Genomic DNA, 12300 nt, shown 5'->3' with positions numbered 1-12300 from the left:
AAATCTGAAAGTGCTGCTGGGAGCATGGGGTCAGCGGGGCAATCCCCTGCTGGCCTCATGTTTTTCACGGCATTTCAAAGCAGCAGCGCTGCGCATAGCCCAGGATCAGTGGGGGGCTCGCCTGCTGACCCCAGGCTCCATGTGGCGCGGCCACTTTGAAACACCGTGGGGAACCCACGTCAGACTCCTCACGGCATTTCAAAGTGGCAATGCCATACAGAGCCCAGAGTTAGCTGGGGAGTCCTCAGCTGATCCCGGGCTCCACATGGTGCTACCACTTTGAAACGCTGCATGCAGCCTGGGGACATTCCAGCTGGCCCCAGGCTGCACACAGTGTTTCAAAGCTGCAGTGCTGCTGCTTTGAAGTACCCTCTCCTTTCCTCCCCCTGCTACTGCCTCTTTCTGATAGAGGCACCAAGGACAGGGGAGTGACTAGTTGTCTCGACTATCTGATACGCATTTGCTTATCGGATAGTAGACTAGTCGTTCACATCCATACCCCAATTTCCTTCTCACACCAGAGTCCAGCAGGGCCCAGCATAGTAGATTTTGTGTGCTCCAGCCCTGTGGGGCAGCAGGGGGCTGGAATGCCAGCACAGGCTCCCCAATGCAGGGGGTTGGGCTGACACTCGGAGGCTGGATCCAGGCAAGCTGGGGGCTGGATCCAGGCAAGCCAGGAGCCACATTCGGCCCCGGAGGACTGAGGTTCCCTACTCCAATTTTACACCTATGACCTCAAGCATCTGGGATGCGTGAAAGTGGATTATGCTGTTGGTTGTCTTCTACATTGGTTTAATCACAAATTAGTTACCGTGAGAACTAATCCACCAAAACCACACTTGAAAAGATACCATGTAGGTGGTTTTGTTGTTGTTTTTGTAAAAGAATGCTGGGGTTTGTCACAGGCCGGTTCAGATTTTATGACTCTTGGATCCTAGTTTGAATCACTTTTGGATGGGTAGGAAAAGGATTCGGAATCCAGCAGAAAGGAAAACAAAATGCAAAGAAGGAATGCCTTTGAATCTATGTTTGCAAGAAAGGCTAACAGTCCCAACTGGTAGGCCTACTTCAAACAATTATTTTGCAAACTACATTAACAAAGAAATGAAAGAACACTTCTGGTTCAGGATTAGCAGCGAAGTGTGTCAACTATAATTCATTCTTTTAAGGATGAAACCCTCTGCCACTTCTAAACCCCAAAGGATGAGTGTGTGTGGCTTTCAAAAAACAGAAACTAAATCTTTCCTTGCAAATGTAGGCTTGGGTTTTCTATTTCCCTTTCCTTAACTGAATCTAATTTAGTTTTAAATGATAGGTGCTGTGCCGGGCTTTTGTTTCCCTTTTTGTTTAATCAGCACTGCATTGCTCTGAATGCCGAGGACATATGTTTTAGGGTCATTGCTAAACATCGATACTGGTCCTATTCACTTCACTTTCCAAAGCAACTCACACAGAAGAAAGATGGAAACAGACTGGAAACATTTCTGCTGTCCAGCAAAGCATATTTTCTAATAAACCAACCAAAGTCCCAGATATTTTAAAACATTCTATTGTGATTAGTGGGCAGGAATGGGGTCCTTAGCCTCTGTTAGTCAGAATCTGGGAATGAATGATAAGGGCATGGGCGGCCTGTGGCTATAGGCGGACTTGGCCGCCACCTTGGACGCTGCCGCCCGGGGTGCCCGATGATGACGTCAGACTATTGACGGCCCTGCAGGCAGGGGTGCCGATCATACGTTCTGCATGGGGCGCCAGCTGCTGCAGCCGGCCTCGAGCCACTCCTGATAAAGGGATGGATCACTGTTTATTCCCTTTGGGGCATCTGGCATTGGCAACTGTCAGCAGACAGGATACTGGGCTAGATGGACTTTTGGTCAGACCCAGTATGGTTGTTCTTATGTCTAATGATTATCTGTATTCTTATATTTGAGCTGAGACTATGAAATGAGTAAGTGGGAGAAAGCATCTCAGGGAATCATGCTCTCTAAATACAAGTAACTGTTCCCTAAGCCATAATAATTTTTTTCCATGTATGTTATCCATCTTTCTTCATAGTTTTTTTTTCCCTAAAGACTCCTGCTTCTTTTGTACTCTGTAGGAATTTTGCTATTGGCTTAATAAAAGATCAGATCCTAAATGACAACCTAAAAATTCTCCATATTCCTATTTTTTTCAGTAAAGAGCCTCTTCAGATGTCTCAGAAACAGACGAGATCAAAGTCCATTACTAAACTTTTAGTCTACACTACAAGTTTTTGCGTCAGAGAGTATGCTAATGACAGACTCATTAGCATGAGTCATGATGTCATTAGCATATTTTGTGCCAATGCTTTTTGCACAAGGGGTTTTTGCGTAAAAAGAAGTAGTGTAGCCATTTCCATTTTGTTCAAAAAAAACCCTTATTCCTCCGGGAGAGGCATAAGGATCTTGTGCAAAAGGGGGGTTTTGTGCAAAACGGAAGTGCAAAAAGCATCGGCACAAATTATACTAGTGACACTGCAACTCATGCTAATGAGTCAGTCATTAGCATAATCTCTGCTGCAAAACCTTGTAGTGTGGACATAGCAGTAGGGTCCACATTGCACGTAGTTCATGGCAGACTAGTATGAATGGGTATGTCTACACTACCCCGCTAGTTCGAACTAGTGGGGTAATGTAGGCATACCGCACTTGCAAATGAAGCCCGGGATTTGAATTTCCCGGGCTTCATTTGCATAAGCGGGGAGCCGCCATTTTTAAAACCCAGCTGGTTCGAACCCCGTGCAGCGCGGCTACACGGGGCTCGAACTAGGTAGTTCGGAATGAGGTGTACCGGAACGAGGTGTACCGGTAGTTCGGAATAGGAATCCTAGTCCGAACTACCTAGTTCGAGCCCCGTGTAGCCGCGCTGCACGGGGTTCGAACCAGCGGGGTTTTAAAAATGGCGGCTCCCCGCTTATGCAAATGAAGCCCGGGAAATTCAAATCCCGGGCTTCATTTGCAAGTGCGGTATGCCTTCATTACATTACATGGGTAGTGTAGACATACCCAATTAGATTTACGCCCCGATGTGCTATGAATTAGGTGTTCCTATAGGTGTTCTGAGAGCGAGGGAATGAGAGAGGGAGAAACATATTACTTAGATTGTAAACTTTGGGGGGCATAAACAGTCTTTCCATTTTAGGTGTGGTTGTAAACAAGGCTTAGCACATTGGAGTCTTGCCCTCGACTGAGGATCTGTAGCTGCCATTGCAATACATATACTTGTTATATTTTGCAAACATTTCTAATTTTCAAGGACATCCATGGACTGCATCTCTAGAATTTCTTTTATGTCACAGGGGAAAATTTCAAAATGCTAAAGATGAAAACTAAATCATGACAGTAGAATTAAAAAGGGGTTTTAGCAGATTGTGAAAATTTTTATTTCTAAATGTTTGATGTAGTATAAAATTTGTGTCCTTGTAAAGTACATCTGAAATCCATTATTCTCAGCTAGTCATTAATCGAAAGGAAATACCCTGTTGTGAATCATTTTGCTATTTTAAGATGGAGTTGAAAGGGAGTGTGAAATAGGTGTATGGATTTTTCTAATGACTGGGACAGTTTCAATTAGTAGGTAAAAGTCATTTATACATTAGCCAATTAGATTCCTTGAACCTCAGCATTACATTCATCTTATAATAATTATTAATTAGGAGAATATGAGAAATATAATTAGAAAATGAGAACAGGATTAAAAATTGATAGAGAGTGTACTTGAGGCCAAGCTAGACAAATTGTTCCAAACCAAGATGAGATGAAGAATCACAGCACAGTGTCCCTCTCTCCTCCCTCCCCCCCCCCCCCAATTTCATGAGAATAAGGGTACATGTCATCAGACTTTTATACACAATTACTCTGTGCTGCTATTACGGGTGGAGATGGGAGCACTTTCTTTAGTTAAGGTTGCCTGGTGCTTATCATTTTGAGTAGCTTATAACTTTACCAAACTTTAGTTTTACTTAGTTTTCCATGTTAGATGTCTGTCTCAGACTTATTTTTTTAAAGGAAAAGTTTATGTTAAATTGATTCAGCCTTTTCAATGACTGAGTTTGGAGGGGGGGGGGGATTTGTTTTATCCATGTTAAAAAACAATTCTTATACCTGTTCTTTGAAAAGCACTTCCACCTCCATGTGTGTGCAGGACTTGAAATTTTGAAGAGGGGGTCTCCCAAGAATGTGCTTTTTTCATCCCCATGAAAATATGGCTAAGCAGGAAGATTTTGAAAAGTCTGTTTGTACATGTTACATAGAAATTTGATGGTGTTGGATAGCTAAATTCTCTGAAGATTCCATATGCAGTGACTGCTCCATATCCTCACAACTCCTCTCTGTGACTGAATTGTATTGTTGTGCATGAACAACTGAACATGCTCCATCCCAGGGCTGCAGGAGTTCTCCTTTTCCTGCAGTTGCTCTTCTTGTGCACTGAAATGGAGAGTTGGAAAACTGTCTTTCCTGTACCCCTTGTGTGATTCACCTGAAGTGCCCAAGAGAAGTGCTCCTGGCCCTGGGAGCAAACTCTGCTGCGGCTCTGCCTTTTAAATGTAGTAAGAGCTTTTGCTTATCAGATAGTAGACTAGTTGCTTACATACCTAGTAAGTAGAGTTGGGAAGGGGAGTGGAAGAAAGGAAGGAAGACTGTATCAAACTCCCACCAGAACCTGTAATTGAGCCCAGGAATCCTGAGTCTATATTCCTCCACTGTCAGCAAAGAGCTGATGTGATTTAACTGTACGTACATTGCAGAGAGAAACTAATGAAACAGATGTATTCTTTTCCCACCAAAGTCATAAGCAAAACTTATCTTTACTTCAGGAGAGCAGCACTTGCCACCATAGGGTGCACTCCAGTAAGGTGCTAAGTGCCCTCCACTCCCTCTGATCAACAGTGTGTAAGATAATGACTGTGAGTAAGGAGAAGTCCTGCTAAGGGTCCAGACTTGCAACTTTTCCACAAGTATTGCTCATGCAAATAGATCTGTTAACTCCAGAAAAGCTATTAGCATAAGAACGGCACAAATTCACAAGGATTGCAGGATTGGATCCTAAGATGACAGCAATAGTGAAAGTAATAGTTATGTTCAGTTTTCCTCTGCACCTGGTGCCATGTGTGAAGAGCCTTTTTGTTTCAATTACACACTATTTGTGATAGATGTTGCTTGTTAGTCCTTTTTATACCACATTAGATTTTTAAGCCAAGTAGGGTTGCCAGGTGTCCGGTTTTGAACCAGACAGTCCGGTATTTGAACTTTCTGTCCAGGAAACAAATTGAGAAATTACCGGACATATAAATGTCCAGTATTTTCTAATTAAGTTTTATTATTATCATGAGTATCAGTACGTAGTTGCGTACTGCCTGGCTGGTAGACATGCTCACACTGCATAGAGAAGAAGGGGGTGGGGGCGGGGCTGGGACAAGATGGAATCTTCGGGGCCGGACTTGCCCGTGCGCCCCGCCCAGACCATGCGCAAGATGGGCAGAACCCAGGGATCTGCATGCACCCAGGCTAGCCCTGTTCCCCATCGGCCGGTCCCCCCCTCCATTCCCTCCCGGACAGCCCCGCTCCCCGCCAGCTGGTTTCCCCCCCATACCCGCTCTCCCTCTGCTGCCCCCCCGGCCAGCCCCACTCCCCCCAATCCTCTCCCGGCCAGCCCTGCTTGTTGCCGGCCAGTTCCTTCCCCTGATCTTCCCCAGCCAGCCCCACTTCCCTTGACCCCCTCCTGGCCAGCCCTGCTTCCTGCTGGCCAGTTCCACCCTGGCCAGCCCTGTTCCCTCCAATACCCTCCCAGACAGCCCTGCTTCCTGCCGGCCGTTCCTCCCTCTCCCCCACCGCCCATCTCCCCTGGCCAGCTCCGCTCCCCCAACCTCCTCACAGCCAGCCCCGTTCCCCTCCTGACTGGTCCCCACCCCCATCTGTGATCAAGTGTGTCCGATATTTTTTTTAAATCATCTGGTAACCCAAAAGCCAAGACGCATCCAAACAGGAAGTGTGCTATGAAATAGAGGAGTGGCACTTTTTTTTTTACCCACGGTAAATCTATCACTGCATTAGATGAACTGTAACTTGAAGACTACAATGAGGCCAAAGTATGGCTATCTTGTGAAAAGAAGAGATGGAGTTTGAACTATCCTATGAATGCAGTAGGTAGAAGTTGTAGCAAGGAAAGGAAATGGTTAAATTGGTGTCTGTGATAGAATGCACCCTTCTATGCACACTGTACATACTATTGTTAAATCTTTGCACAAAATATGCCTTGTAAGGTTTCATTTGAAAGCTAATAATTCACTGGTTAATGATATGTTGAAATGTAAGTAGCAACACTGTTTGTAAAGTTATGGTATCTCCCCTGTATGATGTTAAAAGGCATGAGTTCAAACTCACATAGCCCAGATTAGTCCAGTCCCATGCCCAAAGCAGGACCAACCCCAAATAAATCATCCTAGCCAGGGCTTTGTCAAGCCTGGACTTAAAAAACTCTAGGAATGGAGATTCCACCACCTCCCTAGTGTAAGCGGGGGAATTGTCCCGCTCTTGTGGGGAACTTTCCTGGTTTCTATACACCCCGGTGAAATGAACCAGCGAAAGGATCTGAGTCCCCGCTCCCACTTCCTTTACCCCACGGCTCCCTGATCCTGAGGGCTCCCCCTCCACTCTCCTGAGTAGCAGAGCCCTTGAAACCCCAACAAGGCTGGGCCCAGGTTTCCTGGGGCTTAATCCCTGACCTTGTAGTCACTAGGGGCAGGAGTTAGGGTGTCCCCACTCCGAGGTGCTCTCTTTACTGCAGGCCTTCTTGGCCCAGTGATCACTTCATAAGGTTCAAAGCAAATACAATTTATTAAACATCAACTGATTAAAGAGAATAGAATAAGAAACAATGAGAATGGTTAAATGAGAACACACAGCCGTGCTCTGTAGCACAGGGACATCAACACAGCAGTCTGCAGAGTGTAAGGACAGTTCACAGTCTCTTCCTTAGAAGCCCTGGATGTGCTGCAAGGGGCTGCAGGCTGGACACGCTTGCACTGGCAGTGACCACACAGCCTCAGTCTCTAAGTGGCCAGACCCCTCTCCCAGTCCAGAGCCTTTCCCCACACTTTGCAGGTCCCAGTAGCTCACCACATCCAGCTGCAGGCTGTGCTGCTTGGCCAGTTCCAGCTTCTTGTGTTGTTTCTCTGTTCCTTTTGGCTTTCTGAGCACTGCCAGTCTGCTGCTCAACACCAGGGTCTGCACTGCTTGGCCTGTCTGTGTCTGGTTCTGTCGCTGCAGGACTTCTTCTTGTACTCCTCTTTCAGCTCTCTGTCTTTGCAGGACCTCTTCTGCACACAGCTTGTTTGTTCAGAGCCAGAGCCAGAACAATCCCCACTTACAACCTGTCAGTCAGGCTGAGCTGGAGTGTTGACTGCTTTCCATTGTCTCTGGGGTCTGTCAGTCTCATGAACCCTTCCCCTTCTGAAGCTGGTAAACCAAAAAACTCCCACAGAGTTTTAGTAAGGGGTAACAGTCCCCTTACACTAGGTAACCCCTTCCAGTGATTCATCACCCTCCTAGTGAAATAGTTTTTCCTAATATCCAACCTAGGCCTCCCCCACTGCAACTTGGTATCAAGTTGGGTTAAGTGGCTCTTGAACAAAGGAATGTGTGTTTACCTCAGTTTGCATTTAAGTGGTAAAGAGAGTCCTCAGACAATAGGGGGAAGAGGGATGAAGACAAAGAAAATCTGCATCTCAGCAGCTAGAGGGAAGAAAAGGAATAGCTTGAAACCTCTCCCTTACAGGATTCTCCATGTTTCTTTGCTCTTAGCTGGAAAGAACTTTATCTATAGTCTCTCTCAGGGAAATGCATTTCAGAGAATAACTGAACTATAAAAAGGAGGTACAAAAACATCCCAAGTTCATTCTCTTTCTCTCTGCACCCATCTCTTTCTCTTTTCTTGCCTAAGAGTTTATTCAGCAATGTACTAAAACCAGATTATAAGGGGATTTAAATTAGACTTAGTTTAAAGTTAAGTTCGAGTTTTAGCTGTATATTTTCTTGTAACCACTTCTCATTTCAAAGCCTCCTTGCCTATACCCAAAATCAAATTTTTTGTCATCAAATACATTTTTTGTTGTTCTTCAATCAAAATTAATCCAGTGTTGTGAGCTATGGGGATTACTCCATATAAGGTGGAAAAACTTAAAAACCAACAATCTAGCAGCACTTTAAAGACTAGCAAAACATGTAGATGGTATCATGGTATCATCAGCCCACTTCTTCAGATGAATGGATTTATTAAAGGTCCAGTTCCAAAATAAATGGGGGGAGGAGGGAGAAGGGGAAAAAAAGTCAATTAGAGTGTTCATGCTACATGAGGCTGATAGAAAAGATGCAGCAAGTTGTATATTGTTCCCTTACAAGAACAATGAACCATCGTTATCAGTCCAAGGAAGTAATATACAGAGTAGCACAGAATACTCATTTGGAGGGGACCAGGAATCCAGGACTGTGTGTGTGTTGGTGTCACCCTACCTGTGGTAACTAAGGCTGATTGAAGCCAGAATGTGACTAAAGAGTGGCTGGGAGGTTCCAGATACTTAGGCTACGTCTACACTGGCATGATTTTCTGGAAATGCTTTTAACGGAAAAGTTTTCCGTTAAAAGCATTTTCGGAAAAGAGCATCTAGATTGGCAGGACGCTTTTCCGCAAAAGTACTTTTTGAGGAAAAGCGTCCGTGGCCAATCTAGATGCGCTTTTCCGCAAAAAAGCCCCGATCGCCATTTTCGCGATCGGGGCTTTCTTGCGGAAAACAAATCTCTGCTGTCTACACTGGCCCTTTTGCGCAAAAGTTTTTTGGAAAAAGACTTTTGCCCGAACAGGAGCAGCATAGTATTTCCGCAAAAGCACTGGCAATCTTACATGAGATCGTCAGTGTTTTTGAAGAAATTCAAGCGGCCAGTGTAGACAGCTGGCAAGCTTTTCCGCAAAAGCAGATGATTTTGCGGAAAAACTTGCCAGTCTAGACACAGCCTCAGAGTGACTTGCATGCTGGAAGACTGTGAGTGGCCCAGCAGAGAGCTACAGCAACAAAGAGTTATGATATGAGGTACACAAAATTGCAGAGTAGGGGTTATCCAGCCCTTCACTGGTATGGATTGAACCCTAGAATGTCATAGGACACATACTGCAAAGCAAATATCCATTGTTAATCCATAATGGGGATGATAGGCAGTACTGCTATACATTACGATGTCTTTGTTCTGCAGAGGCTGTGCTTATGAAGAGTCAGTTTTCTCCAGACACCCCTTATCTTCAAGTACATTACCATGTATCCTTCTAGTCAGCACATTTTAAAAAGAGCATTTGTTCTGCTTTTTGATCCCTGTTAGAATTTCTTTTCACAATGTCTTAAATCTCCCCTAAATTGTTGTCATTTGTATTTCTGACTGAGCACATTTCTTCACTCATATATCAGCACTTCTCATGTGCCCGTAAGCAGAAACAAAAATTATTTTTCATTGGCTGAATTGATGTTGCTCTTTTTTTTGCCTATAATACAGTTATTTTCTGGTATTCGCCTGCTACTAGAGATGGCACAATCTTTAAAAACAGCATGGTTGTTTATTGTTTTGTTTATATAAAATCATGCCTTCAAGTCTGCAAGCTTAGGACTGGTCTAATAAAAGTAAATGAGAAAAAAATAACAACTTAAAGAAAGTACTATATGAGGACTCAGAAGTAGAGATGGTCATGATTTTTTAAGGTAACATTGAATTGTTGGTCAACACCAGAAAGGGAGAGAACAACCAATATGGCTTAGTCTACACTGCAGGGTTTTTGCGCAGAAGCCTTGCACGAAAACATGTCCAGACCTCAAAACGCATCGCAAAAGCTCAAGAGAGCGTCCACACTGCATGGACACTCTTGCGCAAGAAAACTCTCATGGCCATTCTGTGATCCCTTTCTGTGAATGGCCATCATAGCACCTGTGCTTTTTCCCATAGGGTTTCCTTGCACAAAACCCCCTTTGGAGCGTCCACACCTGCCTTTTTGCACAAGAGCTGTAGTGCAAAAAGGAGTTATTTCTTGTGGGGAGAGGAATAACATTACCAGCAAAAGCCCTCTGTTCTGTGGATTTTTTGGTGCAAAAACGCGGTTGAGGTGTGGACGCTCTGCCTGTTTTTGCTCAAAAAGGGCCGTTTTTGCGCAAAAGCCTTTTAGTGTAGACGGAGAGTGTTTTTACTGGCTCTGCCAGCTAACTCGTTGTATAGCTTTGGGCAAGTCCCTCACACATCTGTATCTTAGCCTTCTCATCTGTAAAATGGGATTAAATGACATGCACCCAATCTTAGGGTATGTCTACACTGCAAAGTTAATTTGAAATAACAGCCATTATTTTGAATTAACTTTAATAGCGTCTATACATGCAAGCCGCTATTTTGAAATTAATTCAAAATAGCGAAACGCTTAATTTGAATTTGGTAAACTTCATTCTACGAGGAGTAACGCCAAATTCGAAATAGCTATTTTGAATTAAGTGCTGTGTAGACACTTAATTCGAAATAGGGGGCCTCCAGCCCTTCCCAGGGAGCCCTGGTGGCCACTCTGGGCACAACCAGGAAAACTTACTCTCGTCTCCCCCAGCCCCAGAGCCATTAAAGGGTTAGACCCTGGCCACAGTGCTTGTGCCAGCTCTAAGCCTGCCAGCCCAGAGCCAGCAGTGGCCACCGGGGCCCCTGACCTAGTGGCCCCAAAACATGAGCCCGCAAGCCACTGGCAGCCAGCCCTCTATCTCTCCCCAGGAGCAGTCTGCCAGTTCCCAGGAGCCTGATAGGGGCTGGAGAAGGCGGGCGCCTTCCTGGTCCAGGGCGGAGATCAAGCAACTCTCCATCTGAGACCAAGCAAAATCACTACACAAAACATATCTTTCACTGTAGTTACCGTAAAAGGTAACAAGGGAGGTATCTACAGAAAGCTTGTAATTTGTCAAGACTCAGTCATTGCAAGATATTTAAGGAACACCATGGCTATGTTTTATGGCCTTGGATGCAAAAGTTAGTCACAGGGCCTATGTCTCAGTGACAGCCCTTTCATGCAGGAGGGATTTGTTATTTTGCTCTGGTTCACCAGTGATATACTGCAAGGCTCAGTTGCCTAGCTTTGTTCAATCCCAGACTATCAGTGGAAAACCATCAGAGATAACTGCAAAACATCAAATCATTTGGATGTGAAAAATACCCCCAGAAATTACAAGAGATAGGGGATTGCCCTGTCTATGAATACAGATAAAAGACTGTTTCAGTGTAATATAGAATGGCAATAGGCACTCTTAGCTGTTCACTGAGGAAACATCTTCTAGAGTGTGGGTGTTTTTCATGAAAGATTGTTGCTGGTTCTCGGGAAGCCAGCCAGATCTGAAAAAGACTGAGTTTTGCGGGTAGGCTGCAGGAACCCACTTAATTTGTTTGGGAGGGGGGGCTAGTTAGTGCCATCCCAAATCTGCATGGAATGCAGTCCAAGTAATGGCAAACAGGAGGTACTGAAAAGCAGTAGTAACTGATAGTGCCCATGCCTCAACTCACATCTTACCAATCTCTGGGATAGCAACAGGGTTGCCAGATGGTTTCAACAAAAATACCGGACACACTTGACATTACATCACAATCTATATTATATCTTATTTAGAAAATACCGGACATTTATAGTTTCTCATTTATAGTTTCTCAATTTGTTTCCTGAACAGAAAACTCAAATACTGGACCGTTCGGTTCAAAACCAGACATCTTGCAACTCTAGCTAGCTACCCTCACCCTTGCACTCCCAATGGTGGCAGGAGCTGTGGGAGAAGCAGAGTACACTGGGTGGACACACTTGATCTGCTGTGGGAAATGAAAGGGAGGGATAACTGCTGCTGCATGGCACCACGTCTTCCCAGTGATCCCCAAAGCCTCGTGCTTGACAATGGGACACCGTGCTGGGCAAAGAGCGGGGCAATGGTGGGAAGGGGCAGGGCTTGTGGGCCAGTAACAGATAGGCCCTCCCCTCTGGCCTGCTGAGAGTCCCAGGCTGGGAGTTTGAAACCCCTGTTTTACATCATTGTACATTTGTTGAAGTGAACAATTAGCTGATTTTTACAGAACTAGTCCACACAATTAGCAATGAATCTGAAATGAAATGACTAATTTTAGTACAAACCAACTTAAAAAGGGAAATTGCTATGCTCCAGTGCACATATGTATCACAAGACAAAGGCAGTGTAACTAATCTACTTTCAAAGGTGACACTAGGTAAAGATGGTTT

The sequence above is a fragment of the Pelodiscus sinensis genome, chromosome 1 (assembly GCF_049634645.1).
Source record: "Pelodiscus sinensis isolate JC-2024 chromosome 1, ASM4963464v1, whole genome shotgun sequence".
Taxonomy (NCBI): domain Eukaryota; kingdom Metazoa; phylum Chordata; order Testudines; family Trionychidae; genus Pelodiscus; species Pelodiscus sinensis.
Note: the sequence above shows the minus strand (reverse complement) of the source record.